A 16,586-nucleotide genomic window follows, 5' to 3' on the forward strand; every position below is an offset into this window, starting at 1 on the left:
TCAAGGCTGAGAATCGAACTTTGGAGTCAAGCAAATCTGAATCCCAGCCCCAGCCAGTTCCACTCTGAACAGTTTTGTGACATTGGCCAAGCTTCTGAATGTTTCTCTAAGTTTCATGGATTTTTAATATATTACCTTGGGAATTGAAAAAGTAACCCAAGAATATTTTTTAAAAAAACTATATTTCCCCCAGGACTAATTGTCATTATATCTCAGCATATTTACCCCTCTGTGCCACTTTTTATTTTATTATTATTATTATTGCTTATTAGACTACTTGGTTAGAAAAATCACACAAAGCCATTTATAAAAATAATACATGTTCATTATAAGGAATTCAAACAATGCAAAAATTAAAAGGAAAACTTATTTTTATCACCAGAATTCTGCCATCCAGAAATTACTATTATTTATATTAGAAAATTACAGAAAATTTTCTAGGTATAAATATACTGATAGAGGGTTGACCACATAGATAATTCATTGTTTGATAAATAGATTAGATAGATGGATAGAAATATTTTGCTAAAATCTGATCTGCTTTAGATGGTTTTAAAAATAAAAGGTTAAATTTAATTTTATTTGGCTTTCATTTAAAAGGAATAATATATTTAAAAAAATGAAAACATTTCAAAAAAAAATAAAAGGAACAATGAACTTCAAGGATACTAAGAGCACTAGTACTGAAATTTTTAACTTCTAATTTTCTTCTGTGGTTTTCTTTTTCTTCTATTTTAAGTGCCCATGTCCTGGCTGATGCTTATGCAAAACTTCTCACACTCCCCCTGTAAGGGTCCGGCAGAATGTCGGAGAAAGAGACCACAAAAGAGACTGGCTCCATGCAATTGGCAAAAGGGGATTTACTGGGGATCCATTCTAGCGCCCTGGGGCTCCGTGCTCACTCAAGAAGGGAGAGCAGCCCAGAGCCCAGAGCAGAGGTCAAGCAGAGCTTAAGTACACTTTTTGGAGAGGGAGGTGGGCTTTGCATACATCACAACAAATCATCATGAGGCGCAGGAAAATTGAACAACAACTCTGAGACGTGATTGGCACATTCATTGGAGGGAACAGGTCGGGCAGGGGTGATTGGTTATTCCTAAACGGATTACACATTCAAACTGATTGGTTCGGGCCCTGTGACAAACTGCACAGGGCCCTAGGCTAAATGGCCAGTAGGGCATTGTTTTAACTATCTCAGGAATTCCAGGTTCTGGGTGTAACAGAGGAACTTAATAATACAGCTTAGAAACTTTACCCTTTCACCCCAACATCTGGGTTGCTTACATTTCAGAAGGAAGATCCAGAGATCATGCATGTTTTTTAAAACTAATAAAATATGTAGAACATAAAATTTTATCATTTTAATCATTTTGAAGGATACAATTCAGTGGCACTTAGTATATTTACATGTTGTGCTAACACCTTTATCTGGGTCCAAAACATTTCACTACCTCAAAAGAAGATTCTCTATGAGAATAATAAATTCCCTCCTCACTCTCTCCTTCCTCCTTTCTGACAACCATTAGTCGGCTTTCTGGATTTGTCTATTATGAGCATTTCCTATAAATGGAATTATGCAATATGTGAGCTTTTTGACTGTCTTTTACTAATCATGCTTTCAAAGTTCATCCATACTGGAGCACATATCAGTATTTCATCTGTTTTATGGATGCATAATATTCCACTGTTTATCCCTTCAACAGTTGATGCGCATTTCGGTTGTTTCCATCTTTTTTGCTATTATGAATTACACTGCTCTGAACATTCATGTACAAATTTTTGTTGGGAGACTCTTCTTCTGTTCTTTTGAGAATATACCTAGGAATGGAATTCTGGTCACAGGGTAATTCTATGTTTAACTTATTCAGGAATCACCCAACTATTTTCGATAGCAGCTGCCCCATTTTTCATCACGAGTTTTGATTTTCATCACCTCAATCCACACCTCTCAAGACTTCCTATTGAACAAGGTTAAAAAATCCCCAAGGCCAGTTCTAATACTTTCCAACCATATTCTGCCCATTGCTCCTATTGGAATTAGAAGGACACAATCATAGTCAATTCAACTGCTATTAACCAAACACATGATCCTTTATCTGACTGCCAGTCCAAAGCACACACTGCCAATTGATCAGCTCCCTACAACCCAGCAACGGCTTCAGAATTCCCACCCTACCCCCACTGCCAATCAACTAATGGGGAAACAATAACTGAGCTTTTTATCCTCCTTGCCTCAGTCTCCCCTATGTTTCCCACCAGGAATCCCCTTTTCTTGGGAGTCTCAGATGTCTGTTTGCAAGACCAGATCTTCACTATTTTCATGAGGATACCAGTTTCCCCACTGAGAACTCCCAGAGCCACAAGCCTGTGCCCATTGGTGCCCATTTCGCAGCTCTTAGCTTTACACCTTTGTTTTATTGTATAGATATTTTCTACCAAACAAACATGTTCCTTGAACACTGTGAGTGTGATACAGACAGGCAGAGTGAGCAGAAACCAGGTCATCCGGGTCACTTATAGGCTGACCTCACACTCTGTTATCATGAGACAAGCCCCCTGCCTTTCTGGGCCACCTCTCTTTTCCCTCCTATGAAATTCTGACATTGCATGTTTTCATCCTTAGAAATGATACCTATGAAATTCATGGGAGGTGAGCAATAATTCGGGAGGGTGCAGAGCAACACCATCTATATTTTTACATCTATCTCTCATCTATCACTGACAAACACTGCACATAGTAGGAGGTCAGACAATATTAGACTGTTGCCTTCGCACTACACTCATTCACCACCCTTGGTTGGAGATTAAGAACCAGCATAGCAATGCATTTCCTAGCTTTTAATATTCATTCATTTTCTTATCTATTTATGCTCATCTCTTGCCCCCCAAAAAAGTTGATGGGACACACTTATTCTCTTGTCTAGGTAGGCTCTTTCCCCGTGAACTCTCAGCACAGCCCTGTGACTCCATTCAGCAGGTACTACTGTCATCCCCCTCAGGTGGGGACATTGAGGATTGGGTCAGGGTTAGCCCTACAGCTCCTCAAAAAAATGGCAGAGATGGAGTTTGAGCACGCTGTCTGACTGCCTTGTCCTCGATCTTAACTCCGACACTATGTTGGGTCCAAAAGGAGTGGGTTTGTAGCATATGGGATTTTTGTCCCATGGAGCACAACACAAACTTAAGAGAAAATACACACACACACACACACACACACACACACACACACACACAAATATTTTTAAGGAGTAAATAAATAAAAAAACAAATGATTTAACTTTCAGGCCCATCTCCCACCAACACATTTCAACATTAATAAAACCTGATGTGATTATACAGTCTTTAAATCATTTAACCAGCATTCACGGATCATTACTCTGTACTAAGCACTGTGCTTGGTGTGATATTTTTTTGAAATTGTTTTAAAAAAATTTAACCCATAAATTTAACCATTAGATGTGCCCTGTGTTTCAGAGAGACTACTGACTTTGCTGTAGGCATTGCTCAGTTCTTCTGAATGGACCTGGTAATTAGTTACTAAGAACAAGATTAAAGAGGAATCTGAGCTTTTATTAAAAACCCTAGCAGTATCTTCATCAATATTATTAAAATTTGACTCATTCTTATCACTTCTGTGAAAATTAAATGTCATTTAAGCCTAAGGATTTCACATAGTTAAAAAAAAAATCAAGTCAACATGGATGATTCAAGCATAATTTGAGAATGAGACCACAAACAGTCCATGTTCTCACATCTTTGCTGTGGGAATCAGAATAATGGCCCTTCAAAGATGTCCACATCTTAATCCCTGGAACCTGTGACTGTGGTACCTCACATGGCAAAAAAGCACTTTGCAGTTGAGATTAAGTCTCTTGAGATGAAAGATGATCTCGGAATACCTTGGTGAGCACAGTGTAATCACAAGTGTCCTTAATAAGTGGGAAACAGCAGATCAAGGAGACAAGAAAAGAGAGGGTGAAGTGATGTGGGGCCATTAGACAAGAAATGTGGGCCGCTCCTAGAACTGAGAAAGAGGAGGAAGCAACCTCTTCTAGAGCCTTCAGAAGGGATGCGGCTTTGCTGACACCATGATGTTACCTCACTAAGACTGACTTGGACTTCCAGAACTGTGATGTAATAAGTCTGTATAGTTTTAAACCACGAAAGTTGTGATAATTTGTTACAGTAGCAGTAAGAAACTTGCAGACAGACCTTTCTGAATCACATAGTAGATGTTAAGTTACCTCTGAATCCAAGATCTGACACCATAAAATGACATCATTAAAATAAAAAGAAATGCCTTCTCTTGCTACTAACCTTTTTGGAAGCTCAAGAAAACTAAACCTAAATTATGGCATTTTCCAGTAAATAGATGGAACTGGAGAATATCATGCTAAGTGAAATAAGCCAATCCCCCCCCCAAAAAACAAAGACCTAATGTTGTCTCTGGGATGTAGATGCTAACCCAAAATAAGGTGGGGTGGGGTGGGATAGAAGTTCACTGGATTAGACAAAGAGGAACAAAGGGAAGGGTAGGGGAATGGAAATGGGAAAGACAGTGGAATGAGTGGGACAGAACTTTCCTATGTTCATATATGAACACACGACCAGGGAAACTCCACATCATGTCCAACCACATGAATGGGGTTTCTAATTAGAATAAGTTATACTCCATGTGTATAGAATAGGTCAAAATACATTCCACTGTCATTGTACCTAAAAAGAACAATTAAAAAAAAAAAAAACTAAATCTGGGCCTTTTATAAAGGTAAAGGAAACAAAGATGATACAGTGTCTAATTTGACCTTCCTCAGAGTTCAGTGTGTCAACTATAAACACAAGAAATAATGGCAATTCAAAAGTCTAACCCACATAAAACCCACACACACCCCTACTGCATGGTCCAGTTTTAACACCAGAGTCACATTCAGAGAAACAACAATCAGATTTAAAAAGCACAATTCAGAGCTACTCAAATCTTGTTTAACAACATTCTAAAAGGGAAAATTCATACCATCAGCTGAGGAGGCTGAGGCAGGAGGATTGCTAGTTCAAAACCAGCCTCAGCAATTTAGCAAGACTCTAAGCAACTTAGTGAGACCCTGTCTCAAAAATAAAATATTAAAAAAGGGCTGAGGATGTCCTTCAGTGGTTAAATATCCCTGGGTTCAATCCCTGGTGTCCCCAAAAATAAAGAAGAAAATTCACTTTTAACTGATAACTTCTTAAAAGTTGTCTTGAGGTTTATCTCATTCTCTATTTAAAGCATAGCAATGGCTCCCCAAAAATTTCTCTTTCTCGCTTTCTCCCAGAATTGTCAACACCCAGATTTACCTCCTCCCTGGTCTTGTTCCCCATCCTCTCCAAGTCTCAACCCTTTAATATGTAGATCTGTGATTCTCAAGGAGGGGCTAAAATGCACAGGCCAGCCTCACAACAAAGAACTGTCTGCACAAAATGTCAAAGTGCCAGGTAGCTCCCTGACCAATGAGGTTTCTTCCCTGCAGAAATGAAGAGAGAGAAAACATTTACAGTATCTTATGATTTCAGTGTATTTTCTTTTATATCTGTGCCATAAGAATTCTATGTGATAATATATATATAAAGTTTCCAGAATGGTGGCTCAAACCATGAATGCTCAAAAAATATTAGTTCTCATTCTTTTTTTCTTGAAGGGAATGAAGAACCCAATTTATTCTAAATACAGTATCCCTAAAACAAAATAGCATCTCACCCTCTGTGGCCTTCCACCTCACGGCTGCCTCAAACTTCTGAATATTTCAATTATAAAAACTATTCACCTACTAAAAGGGAGCAGCACATTCCTCAGGAGAATTAGGTTTGGAGAATAAGAACATCAGAAAAACAACAGATAAGAAGATTATTAAAACCCAGCATTCTATTGCTGAATACTGAAGACTCCAATTAATATGTTTCAAACTTAAAATTTTTATCAAGTAGCATGCACAATTTGTTAGAAAGAAAACGACTTCTACCTGTTTTAAAAAAAAAATGCCTCATTTTTATTGTTATGACCGGGAAGACCTTTGCATTTTGGTTGGATATATAGAATTTTAATTTCTCTGCATATGTTTTTAAAATTATGGAATATATATTATTAAAATTACCAATTTAACCATATTAAATTATGCTGTTCAGTGGCATTGAGTATATTTGCATTGTTGGGCAACCATCACCACCATTATCTCCAGAACATTTTTCAATTTGCAAATCTACAACTCTGAGCCCATTAAACAATAACTCTCCATTGCCCACTCCAGCAGCTCCCACTGACCACCATTCTACTCTCAATGCCTATAAGTTTGATTGTTTTAGGTCTCTCATACAAATTTAATCATGCAGTCATTGTTCTTTTGCATCTGGCATATATTATTTAACATGACATTTTCAGGACTCATCCACATTAGCAGGTGCTAGAGTTACTTTCCTTTTTAAAGTGGGATAATATTCCATGGTATGGATGTAGCACATTTTGTTTATCCACTTATTCATCAATATGCTCTTGGATTACTTCTACTTTGTTGGTTCTTGTAAAAATAATACTGATATGAACATGGGTGTAGCATGTATGTTTTATAAATACTCAAGTCATGGCAACTGAAAAAATCATCTGTATTTACTTTCTTTTTTTTAAAAAATTTCAATATTTATTGTTTACTTTTCGGCGGACACAACATCTTTTGTTTGTATGTGGTGCTGAGGATCGAACCCGGGCTGCACGCAAGCCAGGCGAGCGCGCTACCACTTGAGCCACATCCCCAGCCCCTGTATTTACTTTCGTTTGTAATTATTGAATGTATTTGTTAGACAGCTTTGCATTGTTGTAACCAATATGCTGAAAAGAATAACCTAGAGGAGGAAAAGCTTACTTTCAGCTCATGGTTTCAGAGATTCAGTCCATGGTCAGCTAACTCCACTACTCTGAGCCTGGGGTAAGGCAGAATATCAGGGTAGAAGGGCTGGTGGAGGAAAGCTTCTCAGCTAATGGCAGCCAGGAAAGAGAGAAAGGAATGGATGGATGGATAGATAGACAGACAGATAGGCAGATAGATAGACACACACAGTCACACACACAAGGGGGGGGGAATAGCACATTAGGAGCCAGGAAGAAGATGAAGTCCAATGGCAGGCATAACTTACTTCCTTCGGCCATGGATCACCTGTCTACAGTTACCACCCAGTAGCCCATTCAAATTATTAATTTATCCAATGAATTAATCTAATCATCATTTCCACTGAAAATCTAATCATCTCACCTCTGAACTTTCCTGTATTGCCAAACACATGAGCTTTTCAGGGGACCTTAACTGAACCATAAAAATGTGGAACTCAAATTTTACTTTTGCAAACCTGCAAAAATAAACCAGTTAAGGTGTTTGAAGCAAAATTAAACAAAACAACAACAAACTCATTATTTTAAGGACTAAAGGTGCCATGCTCTTTTGTCAACCTAGCCATGTGCTACTTTAGGGAAGTAACTTTGTCTTCCAATAGTAATTTTCATTGAGTGTCTACTATGCAACAAATATTATGGCATACTCACAACAACTCTATGAGAGACAGATTATCACTACCTCTAGCCAGGAATAAGGGTATGGACTTGAGCCTAGCAATTGAGGATATGGACTTGAGCTACATTACTAACTCCTCTATTTACTAGCTATGAATCCATAAGCAAGTTAATTAACTATGTATTAATTTCCTCTAATGTAGAATAGAGGTAGTAGTATCTACTTCAGAGTGCTACTGTCAGGATTAATTCCTGAGTTCAATTCCTCAACCCTCCCCCCCCACCACCACTGCCGCAGTCCGGCTGCAGCAAAATAACTGGGAGGTGACGAGCAACTTGTGTACATCAATACATCAGGAGTGGGAGCCGTTTATTGTAGGACAGGAGGGGTATATATACATTCCACACAGCTTATCTTAATTAACATAAACTAGATACAGCAGTCAAACAATAAGGAATCTTCACACTTAATGGCTCACTAGCTTTACTTCACAAACCGCTGCCTCTGCAAAATGCCAGGCGCCATCTTGACTTGTTTACAGACTCTAACACCCCACTACCAAAATTTTTTTTTCTTCAAATGAGCAATTCCCGAGTGGCTCCTGTAACCCATCAACTGCCTCCTGATTCTTCACTTTTAAGAACAAAGTGGCTGGCATAGTGAAGTTTTGCTGACCACAGCACCATGCCTATAGCCCATGGCTTTCTGACTTAGCATGTGCTATTTCATCCATAGGCATATCTTTCCTTCCCAAAGGAACAGTTATCTATTCTTAATGGTCCACTTCAAATACCATGTTCCCCAATGATATTCCCTATGGTTGGACCATTTGTAATGTTCTTTCCCTTGTAGTTCCAATAGCATTCATATTGCATTAGTTTGTAACTATGGATCTTTATCATGTACTCCTCTGCTTGGTCTGCATATGTGCATCTGGGGACTTTATCTTTTTCATCTTCAGAATTCTCACTTCATGCAGCATATCACAGATGTTCAACAAATATTTGATGCTACCTGTAAACTACAGCATCCATCAGTAGATGAAAATGAATCTAATAACTCAATGTACGTGACTTGTTTTTGTTCCTGGCCATCCACAGAGTAGACGGTACTGAATAGATTTGTCCAAACAGACTAATTGTTTTGCATCACCTTGACATTGACTAAGTCTTCTTAATCAGAAAATGTAAGAATGTGAAACCCAGAAAACCAAAAGGAGCATCTTTTTCTATTCTGGATGGGAAAAGCTTCTTATGCTTGGATTTGGTGGTATCCTTAATGACCTAATGGAAAGAACAACAGGCTTTGGCAGGGATGACTTCCTTAGTATGCTGTGAAGATTCTAGGAGATAAACAATCAAAGAAGAGATTATTTCAAAAGCCATCATGGATGATCTCATTGGATACTAAACTAGACCAAATCTCATCACAAATAAACAACTTTGGGTAGGAATAATGGTTGAAAATGTGCAAACATAGACTGATACCAATTTGCAACTTTTGTTAAGACAAAGCGGATGGTCTTTTGGATTTCTCACAGCTTTTTATAAAAGTCCAGAGGGCTGTGGATTAAGAATAAAGTACTTGAGAATTGGCAAGGCGTAAAATTCATGGGCTGATATCCAGAACTGAGGTCACCTTAAATGCTCAAAAAGGGCCCTCTGTCTCACTTTGGAGAACTGAGTTATGTGTAATGTTAAAGAAAGAGAAGCCATATGAAATTGAAGACCAGAATCATCAGAGCCAATATGCACAAAGATGTCAATTGGCAAGCAATATTTATCATGAATAATTAAATCTAGGATTGGCTGAAGCCAGACTCCTAATTAATTCCTTAATGTAAAACCAAACCCACTGAATAACCTCAAGGGAAGATGCCCATGTGTTCAATGGAAACCTCAGTCCCAAGGATCTGGACCTAGATCTTGGAAAGAAAAGACACTGACTATACTTGTGACATTATCACTAAAGAGCCCTACCCACCTGCTCAGGAACTGAGATGCCCAATTTTTTACCATAAATATTTGTGCTTCTGTTAAGAGACACAGAGATAATTAAGTCGTGGTCTCTTTCCACAAAGAGCACACATTATATTAATAATAATTATAGTAAAAGGATGAATACAATAGAATCATAGACAATTCTATGGAAAGACCTTTAATCTTGTTCTTTTTTAAAAAAATTTTTTAGTTGTAGATGGACAGAATGCCTTTATTTTATTTGTTTATTTTTATGTGGTGCTGAGGATCGAACCCAGTGCCTCACACATGCTAGGCAAGCGCTCTGCCACTGAGCTACATCCCCAGTCCCTTAATCTTGTTCTTTAATTGATTTTGCAATTGTAGGTTGCTTGCTTCTACATTTAATTTTATAATCTGTTCTGTCAGTTTTTACTGAAAAGATGACTGAAATTTAGAATGGAATTGTGTTGAATCAAATATCAACTTAGAGTGAATTGACGTTTAGCAATATTTAGTTTTACAACCCATGAACATGGTATAATATGGGCTTTTATTTGGGTCTTCTTTAAAATTTCAGCCATACTTTCAGTGAAAAAGTATTGGTTGATTTTTAAGTATTTTGTATTTGCAGACATTACTATAATTAAAATTTAAACTTTACTTTCTTAATTGTTGATAGTGTATAAAATTCATCTGACACATATCTAAATATATTTTATATGTTACATACACATATAAATATATATTGTGATATTTTTTGTGGTTTGTTGATATGAGGGATTGATTCAATTGCTTTTCAAAAGTTGTATAAGCCTCACATAACTCCAATAAAGCTCCCTGAATATGGTGTGTAATTTTTAAGACATTATTGAATTGAGTTTGTTAATATTTTGTTGAGAATCTTTATATCTAGATTTATAAGAAATATTGATTTGTAGTTTTTTTTCCTTCCTCCTCCCTCCTTTTTAAAAAAATTTTTACATTGTCATTATCTGCATTTAGTAATAGTAAGAGCCTCCAACAAGTTGAGAAATTTGCCTCTTCTGCTTTCTGCAACAGATTATATACATTTGGGATTAATTATTCTTCCAGTGTATTTTAGGATTCTCCAAACGAAGCCGTCTAGGATGGAAGATTCCTTTTTCCGAAAATTTTAAAATTATGACCGTAATTTCCTTAGTACTTAAAGGATTAATCAGAATGTCTTTTTCCTGTTGTGGCACTTTGGTAGTTCACAGTTTTTGAGGAATTGATCCATTTCCTCTAAGTTGTCGAATTCATGAGGATCAAGGTGTGGACAGTATTATTCTATTACTGTATTTTTAACGTCTGCAAGACATGTAGTGATAGTTTTTTTTTTTTTCATTCTGATATTGGTGACTTATTTCTTCTCTATTTTTATTTTTTCAATACTAGAAGTTTATACGTTTATTAATTTTTGAAGGACCAGGGTCTTTTTTTTTTCCCATAGAGATTCTCTTTTGTTTTTCTATTTTCAATTTCAATGATGTCTGCTTCTTTTCTTTGTTATGTTCTTTCTTCTGATTTCCTTTGAGTTTACTTTGCTCTTGCTTTTCTAATTTCCTGAAGTAGGAATGCAGTTTATTAATTTTAGATCTTTTTTGTTTCTAACATAATCACTTGTGCTTTCAATGTTCTTCTCAACACTACTTTAGGTGCATTCCATCAATTTTGATAAGTTGTGTTTTCTCTTTCCTTGAGTCCTGGGTATTTTTAAATTTCTATGGAGACTTCCTTTCTGAGTCATGGATTACTTAGGAGTGTGTTGTTCAATTTCTCTGTTTTAGAGATTTGCCTCTTGTTTTTCTGTGATCGGTTTCTAGTTGGATTCCTGTATGTTCAGAGAAGACACTATTTAATTTCAATTATTTTCCATTTATTGATGTTTATTTTAAAACTCAGGATATGGCCTGTCTTGATGAATGTTCAATAGACTCTTTTGCGATTATGTTCTATATATCAGCTGGCTCTGTGGGTTGATGGTGTTGCTGAAATCGCACGGATGGCCTCTGCCAAGATGCATGTAACTGAAGATTTATCTATTTCTCCTTTCTACCCTGTCAATTTTTGTTTCATGGGTTTTGAAGCTCTGTTCTTCAGTGCATATACATTTAGGACCATTATGTCTTCCTAGAAGATTGATTGTTTTATCATTCTGTAATGCCCTTTCTGTCTATAGTAATTTTCTCTAGTTGAAACCTGCCTTATCAGATACTAATAACATTCCTGATATTACTGATTGTTTGCATGGTGTCATGTTCCAACCCTTTCTTTCGACCTACCTGTGTCATTGATTTGGAGTTTTTTACATGCTCCATAAGGTTGGGTCACATTTTCTTATATTGCTCTAACAATCTGTCTTTCTGTGCATATATTTACATCATTTACATTTGAGACAATTCTTATATGATCACACAAATCTGCAATTTTATTATTCACTTTTATTATTCATTTTATCTATTTCCTCTCAATATCGTTGCACTGTTTCTGCTTTGAATTTCTGTGTATTGGACATATTCTAGGATTCCATCTTGACTTAACTTATTTTGGAATTTTTGAATACATACCTGTGTATATTGGTACTCTGGATATTTTAATACATATATGTGACATAACATTGACTGGTATCATTTAGCTATTTGTGCAGGGGAGGGGACAGGGGTTGAACTCAAGGTCTTATGCAGGCTGGGCAAGCACTTTACCACTGAGCTACACCCCCAGCCCATTTTTTTAGGTATTATTTTGAGACAGTCTTGGTAAATTGCCTAGACTGGCTTTGTACTCATGATCCCCCTGTTTCAGCCTCCCATGGAGCTGGAATTATAGGCATGCACCACTGTACCCAGCTCATTTTACCTTTTTTAAATTTTTTTCTCTATTGGAGATTTAACCCAGGGGCACTTTATCACTGAGCCACATCCCCAGCCCTTTGTTAAAATTTTTACTTTACACTTTTGAATATAGACATCTCAAATCCACTTAGATCCTTTGACTTTTCCCACCTGCCTTGAACATAAAATGGTGTTATCATTTGGATGTTGATCATTAAATAAAATCTATTAAATTCATGAGAAAAAGAATATTAAAAAGCAAAAAAATGTGTATTCATGTCTCTGCTCTTTCTGTTCTTCATTTTTCCTTCCTAACCCTCCAAGATTCTTTCTGTATTAAGTCCTTCCTATTTGAAGAAACTCCTTTAATTAAGAAACTAAGAGTAGCTCTAACAGTAACAATTTTTTTTTTTTTTAGTTTTTCCTATTTCCCAGTATTCCTGAATAATAGTTCCACCAGATTTAGATTTTATGGTTGGTAGTTGTTTTTTCTTTCAGCACCTCAAAAATAAGGTAACACTTCCTTCTGGCCTCCATGATTTCAGATGAGAAATGTGCCATCATTTGAATAATGTCCTCTGTAGGTGAGGCATTGTGTCTGACAGCCTTCTTCATTTTTAGTTTGCAAAGGTTTAATTACGGTATGTCTTAGCATGGATTTCTCTGGGTGTATTATGGTTTGGATTTGATCAGCTTCATGGACCTGTTTGTATCTTTAGCCACATTTGGAGAATTTTCCATCATATCTCTTCAAATAGTCTTTCAGCCTCACTCTCTTTCTCCTCTTCTTCTGGAACTCTGATGCTACAAATATTAGATCCTTTATTATTTCCTACAGGTCGCTGAAGAGTTGTTTGTTTTTACCTATTTTCCTTCTTCTGTTCAAATTGAGTGAATTCTGTTGTTTTGACCTCAAATTCACTGATTCTATCCTCCTCACTCATTAAGCCCAATCAGCAAGTTCATAAAATTTCCACATTATAAAAGAGAAGATATTGGATTCCCAATATCTTCTCTTTTATAATTTTGATTTCTTTACTGAGATTGTATACATTTTTCATTGAAGTTTGTTTCAGGAGAATTTGTATTTGATTGCTGAAACATTTTTATGATGATTGTTTTAAAATCTGACTTATCGAAGTATTGCTATCAATTGATTGTCATTTCTCATTCAAATCATTATTTTTCTTCATTCTTGATTTTGGGGTAATTTTCAATTGTATTCTGTGTGTATTTCTATATCATTACAAGACTCTGGATCCTATGTAAATCTTCACATTTTAGTGGTCAATCACTTATTTAGCTTTAGAACATGGATCAAAGATCATGGTCTACTGATCATGGTCCAAACTATGGTTTCAATGACAGTTTAATATTCAGAGACTTTGGGTTGTAATTTTGCTCTGCTTGGTTTGACTACTGACTCCGGTGCCATCCAAATTGACCAAAGAGTTTTCCCCACACTGGGCTACCAGATGTCTCTTGGTGAGAGGGGAATGAGGTGGGATTTGATTTTAGATCTTTTTCAGCTGTTGCTTTGGTATCTGTAGGTGAGGGAAGAGAGTGTGGGTTTATGGGGACAAAAAAAAAAAGAAGCTTCTAGACTGGGTCACCTAATATACTACAAGTGCTCCTGTAAGCTCCATATACCTATTTTGGTATCTTTGGGCAGAAATGGATAGTCTCAGGTATGTAATAGAAAAAGAGACATCAAATGCATTTTTTCTTTTTTTCTTTTTTCTTTTTTTTTTTTTTTTTTTTTTTGGTGGTGTTGGGATTGAACCCAGGTCCTTGTGCATATGAGGCAAGCACTCTACCAACTGAGCTATATCCCTATCCCTATCAATTAAATTTTAAGTGTTAACTCAATCTTGCATTTCTGAAAGATGGATTCAATTTCCTTAATTTTTTTTTGCTCAGGATTTGCTTCAGAGGTTCTCAAGGATACCACCTATAATTTCTTGTACTGACTCTCCTCTGGTTTAGGTGTCATAAAATAGATGGAGATGGACTCTCTACTCTTTTCCCAATAGACTGTATAACAGTGGCTCTGCATCTTCCTTGCATATTTGGTAGAATTCAATAGTAAGACCATCCAGACCTGGAGGGTATTTTATTTGTGGAAGGTTTTATGATAATGCATTCAATTTCTCAAATAGCTATAGGGCTACTGAGATTTTCTAGTTCACCTTGTATCACTTTAAGTCAGATGTATTTTTTTTTTTTAGGAAATCTGTCATTTCTATCCAGTCTGTTAAATTTCTTGGCATAAAGTTATTTGTGATATTATATTATCCTTTTAATGGGTGTAGGATTTGTAACTAACATATTTGATTCCTGATATTGGTGATGTGTGTTTTGGTTTTCCCTGACAATTCTACCTGGGAGGGTTGTTAATTTTGTTAATTTCAAAGAACCAAAGTTGTAAGTAGTGAATTTTTCTTGTTACTTCTCTGAGTTTCATTTTGTTTTTCTCATCCATCTGCTCTTAATTTTATTATTTTCTTTCTTCTACTTATTTGGGCTTACTCTGTTCCTCTTATTTTAGCACAATTCTTTTTCTTAAAATTTGTTCAAATTAGTTATACATGACAGTAGAATACACTTTGACACATCATACATAAATGGAGTATAATTTCTCATTCTTCTGGTTGTACATGATGTAGAATCACAGGGGTCATGTAGTTATATATTCACATAGGTAATAAAATCTAATTTATTCTACTGTCCTTCCTCTCCCCATACCCCTCTCCTCCCTTCACTCTCCTCTGCCTAATTCAAAATAGCTTTATTCTTCCCTAGAGCCTCTTTATTGTAAGTTAGCATCAGCATATCAGAGAAAACATTTGGCCTTCAGTTATTTGGGATTAGTTTATTTCACTTAGCATGATATTCTCCAGCTCTATTCATTTACCCGTAAATGCCATAATTTCATTCTTCTTTGTGGCTGAGTAATATTCCATTGTATATATATACCACATGTCCTTTATCCATTGTCTGTTGAAGGACACCTAGTTTGGTTGCATAGCTTAGTTATTTTGAATTGAGCTGCTGTAAACATTGATGTGGCTGTGTCACTATAGTATGCTAATTTTGAATTGTTTGGGCATAAACAAGGAATGGAACAGCTGTGTCAAATGGTGGTTCCATTCCAAGTTTTCTGAGGAATTTCCATACTGCTTTCCATAGTGGTTGCATCAATTAGCAGTCCCACCAGCAATGTACGAGTGTACCTTTTCCCCACATCCTTGGCAACATTTATTGTTGCTTGTATTCTTGACACTTACTGTGAAAGCACAATCTTGATACATAATCTTGTGATACATGCCTGTAATCCTAGTGGCTCAAAAGTCTGAGGCAGGAAGATCACAAGTTCAAAGCCAACTTCAGCAACTTAGCAAGTCTTCAAGTAACTCAGTAAGACCCTATCTCTAAACAAAATATAACAAAGGGCTGAGGACATGTCTCAGTGGTTAAGCACTTCAGAACCACCCCCACAATAAAAAAATTGGCACCATCATTGATATAAGAATTTAAAGTTCAATCTTTTCATCTAGAGTGATTTTAGTTTCACCTCACAAATTCCGACATATGTTAATTTTTTATCATAAAGCTCAAAAAGTGGGCTGGGGTGGTGGCTCAGTGGTAGAGTGCTCACCTAGCATGCACAAGGTACCAGGTTCGATCCTCAGCACCACATAAATGTAAAATAAAGATATTGTGTCCACCTAAAAAAAATAATAATAAAGCTCAAAAAGTTTTCTAATTTCCCCACTGATTTTTTTTTCTTTAAAACATGAAGTTACTTTTTTTAAAAAAAATTAGTTGTAGTTATTGATGGTCCCTAATTTTATTTATTTATTTTTATGTGGTGCTGAGGATCAAACTCAGTGCCTCTAACTGCTAGGCAAGTGCTCTACCTCTGAGCTACATCCCCAGCCCCTAAAACAAAAATTATTTAGAAACACAATTTCGAGATGTTTCAGGTTTACTTAGATGGTGTATTGCTAATTAATGTTTTATTCTTCTGCAGTCAAAAATAATACTTTATATGACTTAATTTAATCTATGGCAACTCTTTTTATGACCTAGCTGATGCTCTGTTTTTTAAAAAAAATATTTATTTTTTAGTTTTTGGTGGACACAATATCTTTATTTTATATTTATGTGGAGCTGAGGATCGAACTCAGTGCCTCCTACATGCTAGGTGAGCGCTCTACCACTGAGCCACAACCCCAGCC

The sequence above is a fragment of the Ictidomys tridecemlineatus genome, chromosome 13 (genome assembly GCF_052094955.1).
Source record: "Ictidomys tridecemlineatus isolate mIctTri1 chromosome 13, mIctTri1.hap1, whole genome shotgun sequence".
NCBI classification, from domain to species: Eukaryota; Metazoa; Chordata; class Mammalia; order Rodentia; family Sciuridae; genus Ictidomys; species Ictidomys tridecemlineatus.